The sequence below is a fragment of the Cydia amplana genome, chromosome Z (assembly GCF_948474715.1).
Source record: "Cydia amplana chromosome Z, ilCydAmpl1.1, whole genome shotgun sequence".
Taxonomy (NCBI): domain Eukaryota; kingdom Metazoa; phylum Arthropoda; class Insecta; order Lepidoptera; family Tortricidae; genus Cydia; species Cydia amplana.
The window spans coordinates 31014685-31029351 of NC_086096.1; the positions used below are offsets into that span (position 1 = coordinate 31014685).

Below are 14667 nucleotides of genomic sequence, written 5' to 3' on the forward strand. Positions count from 1 at the left end.
GTATAAGTTACTCTATGGTATACTTAAGTCATTAGTGCTGCACTCTGGCGGCCAAACATTGCAGTAATACTCCCTATTAAGCACGGATTTAGAGTTAATAAACTGGATCGAGTACATTGACCAAAAAGTGTGTCCACATGAGAAGTCAAACTAGAGCCCTGCATCTCGTTCTAATTAGGGTGACCATAAGACATCTGTATGTGGGATATTAGGATAACATGAAATATATCAGTAGGGTGTGACATTTTCTAAATAAAGTAAAATTTTAAGTAGTCGGGTTTTTTCTTTCATTTGTAGTCGGCCTCTTTAGCACTCACTCATGGTATGTTCATAAAGGTAGGCTTCCCTTTTGTCCACTTCAGCTTTTTTTTAAGTGTAAGCGTCATTGAAGATCTGTTTAGCAAATATGACGTTTTTTTTAAAGTTGGTGCCTTTTTTCTATTGACGGAAATGTGTCCTACCTATAAAGAATCGATTGCATATATATAAACAGTTTGACACACCTTTTCCGTAACAAAATATTATGTATAAATGAGAGTCTGTAATGGTTAAGGAGTTAAGCACTTTGGTATTAAATTTTGGCAATTGAAGGGATGTTTACATACAACAACAACAACATAACAACATAACTGACTACACTGGTTGACACCTGAAACGATTAACATGTTCTTAAAAAAAATGACACCCGCTCTAATCAGTTATGTTGTTTTTGTAAACATCCCTTCAATTAGGTATTCTATAACAAATCTTAAATTAAACATGCCGAAATAAAGACATACCTATTAAGTTAAACTTACTTTTACATTACCTACGTTAATTATAAGAATTCTGTGAGACCGATTCACAACGTGCCGACATCATAGTCACCCTAATGAGTTTGACAATGTTGTCTTGTATTTTTATAGTAAAATGTAATAATTGTGGCTTTCTTGTGAAACAATATTCCACAATTAGCAATTATTTCACTCCAACAACCTTTAACATAACATTTCTTCACAATTTTTAAGAAATTTCGCATTCACGTGTTTTGAAGAAATGTCATCAAGTTGGGGATACCAATTAATATTTAAAGTTACTACAAATCCTACCATACTAAAATTTAGGTTTTTTTTTGCTGTGTATGCGCTTGGTTTAATCAGTTAATAATATTGGCATCATAATTATTTACAAATTACTTAAAATATATCAGAACTGTAATCTGAATGTAGCACTAAAATTGTATAAGAAGGTAATTAAATTCAGTAGTTTAATGATATAATTTCTACCACAATGGTATCTTTTTAACATTGGCAACATGTGCGAGTGAGACACAGGGCTCGGGTTTTTCTATCTCAAGTGGACCGTTTTCTCTAGTCTGGTACGAACAACTTTCTGTCTCGGTGATAAGGTTCAAATTAGTATGGCAAAAAAAGTGACAACTCGCTCCAGTTTAAAAAATATAACTTCATGCTATTAAGTATGTCATAAAATCGGTTTGACACGATGACTTGTGACACTTTTCAGAGTTAGTCAGTACCTAAGCTATCTTATCAGTACTACCTATTAAATAGGTACCTATAGTCCGTCAACCAAATCTTGTCAGTAGCAATGTAAAGCAAACTAAAGTAGGGCAACACTCAAAGAGCAGTATTGCGCTAAGAAAAGCAGCAATGTACATCGAACCAACAGATTTTTTTTTCCGCTGAGCGCGCCCTGCGTACGTCAATTCAAATTGTCACTCGCGGTTTATTGAAAAAAATTGAAACATGGACGGACAATTTAAAAGCGATGTTAAAACAATGTTAATCAAAATGATGAACAAATTTGAAGATATCAAAAACAACTGCTTATATTCTCTTTGTTCCCTATCTATGTCTTCTAAGTTTACTAAAATAAAATCATATCAAAATGCAGATAATTAGATAGTGCATATATTTGTTATTTACAATATAATATGCCACTGGGTCTTTCCGCGTAACTCGGACATGACAACGAAAAAATAAACTATTGAATTTAGAATGTGTTTGAATGTAGAATAATCAAATGAGGGTAGCAGAACAAATTTTATAACCTTAAGTCAATAATAAGTCAACGGTTGTCATAATTTCCGACATTGTAAGTGCTGCTTGCGGAATCAACTACGAACGTAAAATAAGTGATTATAAATATTACGACTTTAATTGATTTTTACGCAAAGAAGAGGTAAGTAACCTTTATTTATCTGTTGTCTATTAAATTATTCACGCGTTACTTTGATTACAATTATCATAAGTTGAAAGAAAAATATGTAAGAGGTGAATGAAAATTGCATGTCGTTGAGTAACGTGAGTAACGTAAAAAACAATATTTTTCATTTACTGTACTGAAGTTTTGGACAAACGAACTTATATTGAACTATGTGTATGATTGGGCTTAGATGGTGTCATTCTCGCGGTTTATTTCTCCGCATAAGTGTTATTTTATAGAAATACATGACTTGAGATACTTGTAACGTGAGTCACAGTGAATCGCGTTGTTGCAACTGTAAAGCGAGTAACTAAATATTTGAATGTATTTTGTAGCTACAATGCCTCTATCAGCGGCAGAAAGGGCAAAAAGAAGAAGACAGAAGCTGAAAGACGACGGAAAGTACGAAGAGTATAAGAAAAAACATAGGCTTGCCGCCAAAAAATCAGGCAAAAGAAGAAGTTGCTAGATAACATGACTCAAAAAAAGAAAAACAAATTTATAAAGGATGAAAGAGAAAAAACCAGAAAAAGAGTTGAAAAACATATAGATCAAAGAAAAAAGCTGAATAAGCAAGAGCCTTAGATAGTTCAATTGCATCCTCATCTTCGATGTTAATTAATCGCCAAGCTTTGGGTAGAGCTAAATAACGTATCAGAAAAGTTCTAATTCTAATAATAATAAGTAAAAAATATGCTATTTGTTTGCTAGAAATGATAAAAAATATCAAAATATTCTAGGTAGTCGCAAGTAACGTGATTCACGAAATCGCTGTAACGTGAGTTCGTAAGGTTTTATATTTTATTTAAATAAGGGTGTATCTTTGATTTTATTTGGTTAACTATTAAAGAAGCTTGCATATTTATGTCATTGTTTTGTTATTTTGTTAAAACTAATTCATTCAATAATCAAAGGGAAATCAATAAACACAAAAGGCGTAAAACTCCGTGTCCATTTCTTGTAACGTGAGTCATGGAGTTATTTTCCACTTTTCTCCAATTTTTATAATTTGATGGAGAAAAAGTACTTCGATAAATGATTCGCAGTAATGTACTCTGTGATATTATTATCAAGTTTTCGACGTAGAAAGCTCTTGATCTCAAATATACGACAAGATTGTTAGGAATAGTGACTACAAAGTAACGTGAGTCACCGTGGATTTACCCCACTTGTTAATGTAAATTAGTGTACTGTTCTGGATGAATATGACATACCTGTGTAATTTTTTTGATTGGTATATATTGTACAATATACATATTAAAAATAAAACAACTGATATTTGGGTGTTTATTTAATTTAAAGGTAAATAAGATAAGGGTCACTTTTCGACTTGGTTGCGTTGTACACGTACATAAACCGCCATAGGTAAGTATTGTCTGAAAAGATACTACCTACTACGAACGCCTTATATTGGGCAAGATTTAATCCTGCAACAAACATGTATGGATTAGGTAGATATTGCGAAAGAACGGCGATATAATCAAGGCTCTTAATACTGTTTAAAAGGTTTACCTTTGTAAATAGTCACAACTGATTGCTGAAAATATTAGACATGTGGGCCTATGGACGGTTTCCAGGACACAATTTATGGTCTTGTTGGATAGATTTAGGCATACGTTTTAATTTTATTTATGCCTTTTAACCCTAAAACAAAAAAACTGAACATAATCTTAAAAGTTCGAAAGAGTTCTTCCAGTATGTACTTGTCATAACCTCAATTTTTAGTAATGTTTACCATCAACGAGCATGATTGTACATTGTAGGCCCCTTAGCTTTGCTTATTCTTATTTAATGTATTGGTATTTAATGGTGACAGCAGAAATATCTCTTGAAACAGAAACGATTCAGAATGAAAACCAAATGAAAACAAATAAGGTGACGGCTGTCGTTCACGATCCACATTCCACAGATAAAACACAGATGACACGCGTTTTGGAATTATTTGAACACAGTGTTGCTAACCCGCGATTTTTCAAATTTGCCGCCTTTTACTACTGACAAGATTTGGTTGACGGACTTTATTATGTAGTGATTGAAAAAAAAATAAGTAGGTAGGTATATAAGTAGGTATATATTATTATAAAAATGGGATGCATTTTCACTGTAAGAGACCGCACCACAGTGAATTTTAAGACACTTGCCAGGTTTTGATAGCATACGCAGTGCAAGTGTAATTAGAAACGTCATAATTTCATAGAAGTTTGACGCTTAAAATATCGAAATCTTGCAGACTTATCTTGTTCTAACTAACTCTACTTACATAACAATGGGTACATTAGAAGGGTAACACTGAACATTTTTCCAATTTCATAATCAGTCTGCAATTAATAGGTAGGTATTTTTGGATGATTTCTGAAAACATTCGGTGCCAGGGATGTTGCGGATGCCGATTTTTTGATATCCGCGGATGCGGATGCGGATGCGGATGTCAAGATAGATACATAAAAAACGTCAAATATTACATTTTAGTAATTTTTATTTCAAAAAACCGGCCAAGTGCGAGTCGGACTCGCGTTCCAAAGGTTCCGTACATTAAATCCCACTCACGCTTGAATGCTCATTTCTAATAGGTTTTTTTGGCTAATGACTAAATTACCTAGCAGTCTAGCACTTACGCCGATGCTAAGACGTTCCTGTACCGACCTATTCCACATCCGCACCCGCATTAAATCCGCATCGATTTTATGCGGATGCGGATGCAGATGCGGATGTTGAAAATAATACGGAAGTTCCGCGGTTGCGGATGCGGATGCGGATATTCGCAACATCCCTGTTCGGTGCTATACCTGGCCCCGTATTAGACAACATGCCAATCGCTAACGCTACGTGGCGAACGAAACGCTAATATGGAAGAGCGATGGAGAGACACAAAGCGATTCGATGGCGAAGCGCAAGCAATTGTCACCTTGGCTAGGCCGATAAAACTATAAGTACCTACCAACCTACAAACTTATAAGCAGCCAGATGTTGCTGCAAAACATATGACGTTTACTTAAACTTTTTGTTAAACAACTCTTACAACGGTAGTTTGGATAAGATAGGTAGGTACACTAGGTACCTAGACTACATAAGTACATATCTTCTTTGTCGCATCAACGCTTGCTTTGTCAGCTGAATACGTCAAGTATAAATTGACAGTGTTAATTACTTATAACCAACTGCTTTTAAGGTCCATTATATTATTATCTTTGCGAAAGAGCAAAATTTCTACAATGAAATTAAGTTCAGCCGAAGCAGGCGTGCTAAAATAAACCTGTTCCGCGTAATATGTATTAAACGCGTTTATAATAAGGAGCGGTAGAGGCATTACCGAGCACGTGACGTGTCCGGGCGAAACTGTATCCAATGCATTTAAATGGAGTAGAACCCCCTTACTTAATACGATAGATATTTGCTAGTGTTTTTTTAAACGTCAAACTTGACGTATAAATAACACTTGCACGGCGTATGCTATCAAAATCGTTGCAGACCTAGCTTGGTTTAACTTTAACTCTACATTACTCACGGCCCGATTTGAACAATGCTTATAAGGTGTCACAGCGGTACGATACCGATCTACCAGTGTCAAAAGTGACATCTCTTCAACCATAAAACGTCACTTTTGACCCTGACAGATCGGTATCGTACCGCTGTGACTTCTTATTTTAAGCATTGTTCGAATCGGGAGGATTTATATTAGGCTTTTATTTTTTTATGTAGGTACTTAATTAACTATAGGTACTTGTAACTATGTAATCGAGGCTTGCCTTTTAACTAAGAAAATTGATACATAAGTTAACACCTTTTAAAATATGATTTGTGTGTTCATGATGATGATGATGTGTTCATGGAGGAGGATTCTCAATTCGTTGGGATCTTAGGTATCTATTCCGACTTCCCAAAGATAGACGGCTGAGCTGATTTGAATAATTATTTTTTATATGAAGAGGTAGGGGGGTACCTTACATACCTTCTTCACAATTGGTCCTATTGCCTTCAATGGGATCCGGGAGAAATCTAATAGTCTAGTATAGAGTACATACTTACAAATAAATCAGCTTTTAATCCGACATTTGCTGGGATCACAAAATTATAATGAATTAAATAATAATTATAACATTTTGGCATTGAAGTATTCGGGTTTTTTCTGTTAAAACGGTTAAAAGTTAAAATAAAAACAAAACAAAAATAATGTAAATGAATGAATGAAAAACTTTATTTTCTGGCAACACATTTGGTATCTAAATATGTACATATGGAGGTATATTAGGAAGTCAGACAAGCGTGTGGGATGTGATGTGATACCTAATATACCTATTGAAAGGGAGTTCAAAACAGCTGCTTATACAAACGGTAGATCGGAAATGCCTACCGCCGCGACGGCTATAAATTAATCCTAGCCGCGCTACTAACGGCTGTGTACGGTGACACTTCTATTTTTAAACTAAGCGCCCTCTATTGGCGAGTTGCCGAGGTGATTCTCGCTGTTACTGGTTTACTCATGTTCTATGTTTGTAAACAAAGGGGACCGAAGTGCAAATTGAAGACTGCCCTCGAACGCAATATTTTAGCATGTGTGAAACTGAAACACTTGCTTAAACATGAAAAATATAATTGTATATTTGTTTTATTTCAAGAGATTTTTTCTACGTAGGTAACATGATATTCGATAGTACCATTATAGTTGATTTGATAGGCTTCAGAGGTGTTAACTTTGACCGCGCTTAACTCTTAACCCTGTTGACTCCCGGTCAAAGCTCCTCTGATTAGGTACGTAGACAATACGGAGGACGTCACGTCACCCTGTCTCAAACTCGCCGCACGACAAAAGGCTAACAAGCTATTGTGTGACATTCGGTCGGTGTCTTTGCCGGAATAAAAGCCCATGCGACTGGAGGCGTCATAGTCGAGCTTCCTTTGTTCATTTGAGGGTGACGTATGATCGGCGCCCTCAGACCAACGCACGTGCGTACACTGCACCGCTACCTGCATTATGCATATATAATTTAACCGAGGCAATCGTGTGAGGCGTGCAATCGGCGGCACGAGCCACCGTTGAGCAGAGCGTGACTCGTTACCAATAATGACCTATACCGTCTTCTATATTTCATCTTATCCATTTAATATTATTAACAAGTATTAAAAAAAGTAATCGATGAGTTCCCTCAAAAATGAAATTGCGCATTTTTCGAAGCAATTTTCATATTTTTTGCTTCTCTGTATAAATTGTTAAAAATGTTTAAAGTGCGTTTTAGACCATGTTCGTGATTTTCTTATATCGCTTCAACCCCTCAAGATTGCTACCTAATTACATTTTTGGCAACCGTGATCCAAATTTATGTGATCTAAAAAAGCGGTACCTAAGTAAGTAAATACGATTTTTCAAAAACTCAGCTCTCTGAACCTACGGCACCTTAAAATGTGATTCTGAGCAAGACGGCTTTATTTATTTTTATTTATTGAAAACAAACAGTCATCATATTGTTGGCGACTGGCTGGCGTGCAACCTCATTTATACCTTTTTAATTTGTATACTATTTCGAATCCTTGTTTTCCATGACAGTCTGCCTATCACCGACTTACTGTTAATATTGTGCTGTATATTATTAATTAAAATTAAATTATTTACTAATAAAACCTACGTGCTTCCATCATCTCATCATACAGTCCACCCCGTTAGCTATCACCTATACTGCACCTTAACACGTTTTTAAATCCAAATGGCAGCGGCATGTCTTAATTGATTCCCGACTGAGGGTATCAAATAAGTACAAGGTGGTCTGTTTTCATTGCTTTATAAAATTGACACTAATATTGCCAATATTCTGCAGAACTGTGTCAGTCGTCATGATACCTAGACTCTTCTCGTATAAAGAAAAGTGAGAGCAATCAGACACGAATACGAGTATAAACCAGTTTGAGATCTCATGAGTTTTTCTCATAGGTGAACAACCGGGGATGCATGCTGCACAATGGGACCACTTTCCTTACCGGGACACTCCTTGTACGGGGCACGGTGGCCCGGCAACTCGAATGTCATTCTACAGCTCTTCTACAGCCTACACATTGATTTGTATGCGCCGTGATACGATCTTTAATATCAATTGTATTATTTGTATTGTTGCTAGAGAGGAAAATTTCAAAAATAGAATCTACTCCTTTCTTACTTTCCGGGTACAATTTTTAATGTTGACAATTTAAAAAAATAAATATGTACTTATTTTCTATATACGTATAGGTGAACCAGGATCTATTGAGGGTGCGCCATGTTGCGGAATTTCACTGGAACTAATTTTTTCATACTACACTGAATTGTCACCCTATACATGAGAATAACAGCGCCCTCTTGACAATTATCATATATTACTGGTCAGGCTATAGCAGAGTTTTTGATAAGAGAGATCGAACAGCATCCGATTACTACTTATGCAGCTACCTGCTCAAGATCTATGACTGAAATTATTTATGTAAAATTTCGATGGGCTTTTTCATAAATTTGGCCTTTATCGCAGTTAGTTGATAACGATTTTAGGTGAATTTGTTTGCAAATCCAACTCTTGGCTAATTTTTAAAATAAAATAGGTAAGACTAGCTTCTTTCATTCTCGCCGTTTAATATATGTACCCTAAATGAATAAATATGTATTTTGTACATCCTTCAGTACGGATCAAACGAAGGCCAACGATAGAGATAGAGATAGAAAAAGGTATGGTTTTAGCAAATTCATCAATTTTGTATTATTGCTTGTGTAATTATGATTTTGTAAAATACCATGTACTTATGATGTTGTTTTTTGTACGAATGTAAATCGATTTATTCCTAGAATAATCTACTAAATATTTGTCTGAAAACTGTTCCAATCATTAACTATGTAATCAAATTTCGTAGATTTCTGTGAAACCATTAACTTTTCCTGAACGTAGGTAATACTAATAAAATACATGGGGTTGAAATCGGTAGGTAGCTCTTAGGGTCCTCCATTGTCATCCTTCATCATTATCATTATCATCAATTCATCATCCTTCGTATGATCCACACTGAACGCGACACTCTGTACAAGTACATAGGTAGCTACGTACAACATCGCAATTTTACTACCTAACACTTAAGACTTTTTGCTTCACATCACGTCTCGCGTTACCGCGGTCGGTTATCCAATACCCAATTAGGAAAGTTAGGGTGTTATGTTATAACCATCATAATTATTAGTTGCTAGCGTCGTTGTATTTAGATATTGTCAAACAAATAATTTTATTACCTATATATTTATTTTAGAAAGTAACATAAATAAAGTTAGCAGCAAATGTGGTCATTAAATTATTTAGGAACGAAAACAGAGTGGCTACCGCGAAGACCGTTTTTCGCAAATTGCGGGGATCTTTCTCTTTTACTCCAATGAAGGCGTAATTAGAGTGACAGAGAAAAATGCCCGCAATTTGCGAACTTTGATTTTTACGGTTATAGCCCAGGTTTAAGTGCAAAGGAACTCTGAAGTCTGGGATACCTATTGCATTTACCACTGCGATTAAATCAATAGAATTTGTAGGTGACTTCTAATCAAAATCTACGGTTGGTGGACATGTAGAATATGTATAGTATTATTTAATATTGCCATAGTCATCAATTTCTTAAACATACCACGTCTGTAGACGGCTGCATGCTGCATGGGGTACCTATTTTATAACCCTTAGTGAGCTAACCTTTACTAGGCTCGTATACATATTAATATTAATCCAAAGTATACAGAGTGCTTCCTGTAACAGGAGCAATAAATTAAACTGTAGGCTGTACTCCTCAAACTGACCAACATTTGTTCAGCAACTTTTGAAAATAACTCAGGTTTTGATTTTTATTAAACTTTAAAGTTTATTCTAAGACGCAATGTATTGCAAATTTTGTTATGTTTAAAGCGTGACAAGCAACGTCAAACACACTGATGTCAGCGTACATTGAAGGCAATATTTATTTTGTATGAAAAAGAGGAAGTCTGAAGGATTCATAATTTTTAAAAGTTGCTGAACAAATGTTGGTCAGTTTGAGGAGTACAGCCTACAGTTTAATTTATTGTTCCTGTTACAGGAAGCACCCTGTATATTAAAAGGAAATATTTCGTACAGGGAAGCAAGTTCATACTAAAATATTTACTCAACAACCTAAAACAACGCCTGCGCCTGTATTTATTTAGATCTCTACTCCATGTTTAAGCAGCGGGTACCCCTGGTACACACCACCTAAAAAAAAACATTTTTGCTTTTAAATTATCGTCTTATATGCTAATACAACTTGTAACTTGTAAGATCGTAAATTTCGTAGAATCTCATAACAGTCATAACAAATTGTAATTGTACGTCTCTCTATAAGGGTAGGTATCTATTTCTACAAATATATTTTCCTACTAAATTCTAACATAGAGAAAAAAATATACTATAATTATCTATGATTCTAACGAACTGACTGCCGCGCTAGCGAGCCTGTAAGTAATGTAATTATATAAAATGGAATATGAACATGAATTTTCGCACAAATAATTGTTTATATTCCTATACTGTCATAACATATCGTTCATGTCCCCTGTAGACAGTTCTACTACTAAATAGAGTTAACATAACAACACAAACTAAAATCATAAAGTTTTTCTTTTCAAAATATTTAAAAAAAATTGCATGGGTGTTACGTAATTTCGTTTATTTCTTACACTCATACGACTCGCTCGCTATGTTAGTATGTGGTTAGTATAGAATACCATTATTACTTACACAAGCTACGGGTGTCAATGAACTTATTTGTACATAGGTAAGTAATTATAATATTTATTTGTATTTATACAAAGTTATATTAAATATATACCCTATATTTTTAGAATAATTACGAGATTTCCAGTTTAAATTATGCCCTAAAACCCTAAGTAATAGAACTTATAATTATATTGCTATACTACAAAAGCAAATGAGCATGAAATAAAATATTTTTATTTTATTTCAAATCAAAATTATAATGCAATTCATATGTTTATTGACCTACGTAAACTCTATACCATCGCTGCCTCTCATCCACTTTATTAATAGCCGTTGCTAATTTTAGTTTTCTTAGGAAACTTAACAAGATTAGCTTGAGAGCCACTATATCATACTATATCATGCTGAGCAAGTATTACTAATACTTACACTTATATCATATTATACATATTTTGCATCTCCTATTTTTAACGTAAAGATTGAACAACAATGTTGGCACTAGATTAACGTACTTAGTGTAGTTTGGACTCTGTACTGTACTCACTGGAATGTGGAATGTTAATAAGATAGAGATACTTAGTTATAAAAATTGTAAATTAAAAGTGTTTTGTTATACATATATTAAGTTTAGTAGCTTACGTAAAGTACATGTTATAACCATCATCAATACAGTTCTGTCTGATATTTCACGGTTGTTTCATGATGTGGTTAAGAGGATAGTGGACGACAGATTCTCCATACAAACGTAGTCCCCATTTTCCTCTCTGGATATTGACATAATGGAGAATTTGTTTTAACTATTGTATATTACTTAAACCATAACTATGCATTTGACATTTAACTTCTTCGAGAGAGGAGCGATTTACATATTAAAATCCCATGCAATATATAAAAACTCTGATAATAATTAAAAAAAAAATGAAAAATAGCTGTGGTTAATGTATGTAAAAATGAGTAATAATATTTATAATATCATTATACAGAGAGGAAAATGTGGACTATGTTTGTATGGAGAAGCGACCCCGTGACGTCTAGATGCAAATGATGCAATGCACTAACCATCCCAAAACTTCCAACACATAAACATCCACATTTATAAGAACGGTGCCTCGCGAATAGGGATTTATTTTCGTTTTACTATCATATACGTTAACTGGTTCTGGTATTGAGCATCATCCGTCCATATTGTCTGATAGAAAAGCCGTCGGGAGCGCGCGCTCGGTTTACGACGGCCGCCTTGCGCTTGACTGGCCTCTGGTGAAAATACCTCTTTTAAACTACACTTTTACGTCGTCGTAAATTGCGTCTTGAGAGCTCAATGCTTTACTTAATCTTAAGTGTTTTATTGCCTGCACCATAGAACGTTAGCCGTCACTCCAAAGATCGAAAACGATGAACCTATAAAGTCCATGTTTACACCATCCATGAAGAAAGCAGTAGATAGGTTCAATAGACGGTTCAATTAGTAATTTAATGATCGATCACCCAAACGTTCTACTAGGTAATATAGCTGCAATGGCAAAACTATGATCAAAAATTATCCTTTAACCTTTTCGACGCCGTGTCAAAAATAAAAGCTGTCACGCTAACGCCACGTCACCGAAGTGTCAAAACTGAAATTGAAATGTATGCATATGGAAAACATCGTGAGGAAACCTGCATACTTCTGCGAAGAAATTCAAAGGTGTATCTGAAGTCCCCAATCCGCATTAGGCTAGCGTGAGGACTAAATAGCCCAAGCCCTCTCGCGCATGAGAGGAGGCCTGTGCCAAGCAGTGGGACGTATATAGGCTGAGTTATTATTATTATTATTTATGCATGTGCACGTAGGTCTATGTTGCTCTGTGGTCTGTGACCGATTAATCGGTCTTTGGCGTTGAACTTACGGTGCGGATATATCGGTCATTGGCGTTCAAAAGGTTAAGTAGGTACATACTAAAGACGCTATCATCCCAAATTTTAATTATGTCGGTTCGCGTGAATCGCGTGCTATGTCTCCAACGATTACTTATAGACGCAAGTAACAACCAATATTGCGAAATGGTTCACCATTTCATGAAATTCGAGCTTTATTCTGTAGTCATCGAGCTTTACTATACAAGGTATAGTAAGTGATAGATACATAATGCAGATTTGGTTGTGCCAGTGAAATGGAGGTGTCTAATCAATCGGTTTTTGGTCCAGTGGCTCCGAAAAGTTCGGCTGCACGTTTATGGAGCAACAAAATTCCAGTCGGCTGGTCGGGACATATCCTCAAACAAGCCGACTGTACGTACGTACCCTGTATAAAGTATATGAGTAGGTTTGCTTGATGAAAGCTCCTATTAGTAAATTGAATAGATCCCGCTTTATGCACACCTACACATGAATCTAGATGACTGTCGAGTAAAATACACTAACTCAAAATGTATCAGATACCAATACCTATAGGCAGAATGATAATACAGGGTGCTTCCTGTAACAGGAGCAATAAATTAAACTAAAGGCTGTACTCCTCAAACTGACCAACATTTGATCAGCAACTTTTAAAAATTATGAATTCTTTAGACTTCCTGTTTTTCATACAAAATAAATATTGTCTTCAATGTACGCTGACATCAGTGTGTTTGACGTTGCTTGTCACGCTTTAAACATAACAAAATTTGCAATACATTGCGTCTTAGAATAAACTTTAAAGTGTAATAAAAATCAAAACCTGAGTTATTTTCAAAAGTTGCTGAACAAATGTTGGTCAGTTTGAGGAGTACAGCCTACAGTTTAATTTATTGCTCCTGTTACAGGAAGCACCCTGTATATAATTCCTATTACTATTATATAAGTAATATTATAAATTTATGCATATTAACACATAACCCTATTCACGCTTAAGCCGCTTATGCTCAACAGTGGGCGCATTATAACATTTCCATTTTCACCACTTAGGTAGTTGGTGGGCAGTCCTCAACTGTGCGTTTCTCCATAAACTTCCTGCCTCGCACAACTAAACTGTGGAATGAACTGTCGCCTGCGGTATTTTCGGACCGATACGACCTTCAAACCTTCAAGAAAAGAGTGTACTCCCATCTTAAGGGCTGGCAACGCAATTACAACCCCTCTGGTGTTGCGGGTGTCCATGGGCTGCGGTAATCGCTTACCATCAGGTGATATCATAAAAAGAATGCGCTGAAGAAGAAGATGTGTAATTGTGTATAAAACACTCGTGTGATCCTTTTATGAAAGCTCGTGTTTTAATGCCTTGTATTTTAATGTAGCATTCATAACATAACAATATAAAATATAAACTATTACACCCGTACACGTTGTATACGTGATACATTGCAGCAACGATATAAAATGGTTAAGCTTTTTGTGAAATTCAACGCAATAACTGCAATGCAGTGCAGCCAGAGTGCAGCAAATGTTAGTTTCTCGATTCGGGTGCCCGCAATAACTTAGCCCTGCACTTGGCAGAAGGTACATAAATACATGTTTACTAAATATTGCGTACTCTAGTAGAGTAAACGCTACAAAATAAATTAACAGTTCGGGGTTAATTCCTAGTTAATACGAATGAATGAAGAGTAATAATACGGGAAAAACGTATTTCGTCGATTATTATTAAAATTAAACCCAACCAAAGGAGACTTGAAGGACGCTGACGCTACTTAGTAAAACAATGACTTGCGTTCGCCGGGTTCCTGCTAAGGATACCGATTATTGTGAAATCATTTAAGACAATAATTATCTTATTCTTAGTAAATAGTAAATA

The 14667-nt window shown here is 35.3% G+C and overlaps 1 protein-coding gene across 1 annotated transcript in view; it reads left to right on the plus strand.

Moving 5' to 3' along the window:
• Positions 1-14667, plus strand: part of LOC134661126 (protein sickie) — a 231065-nt gene that overhangs the window by 89917 nt on the left and 126481 nt on the right. The gene's annotated exons all lie outside the window — the stretch shown is intronic.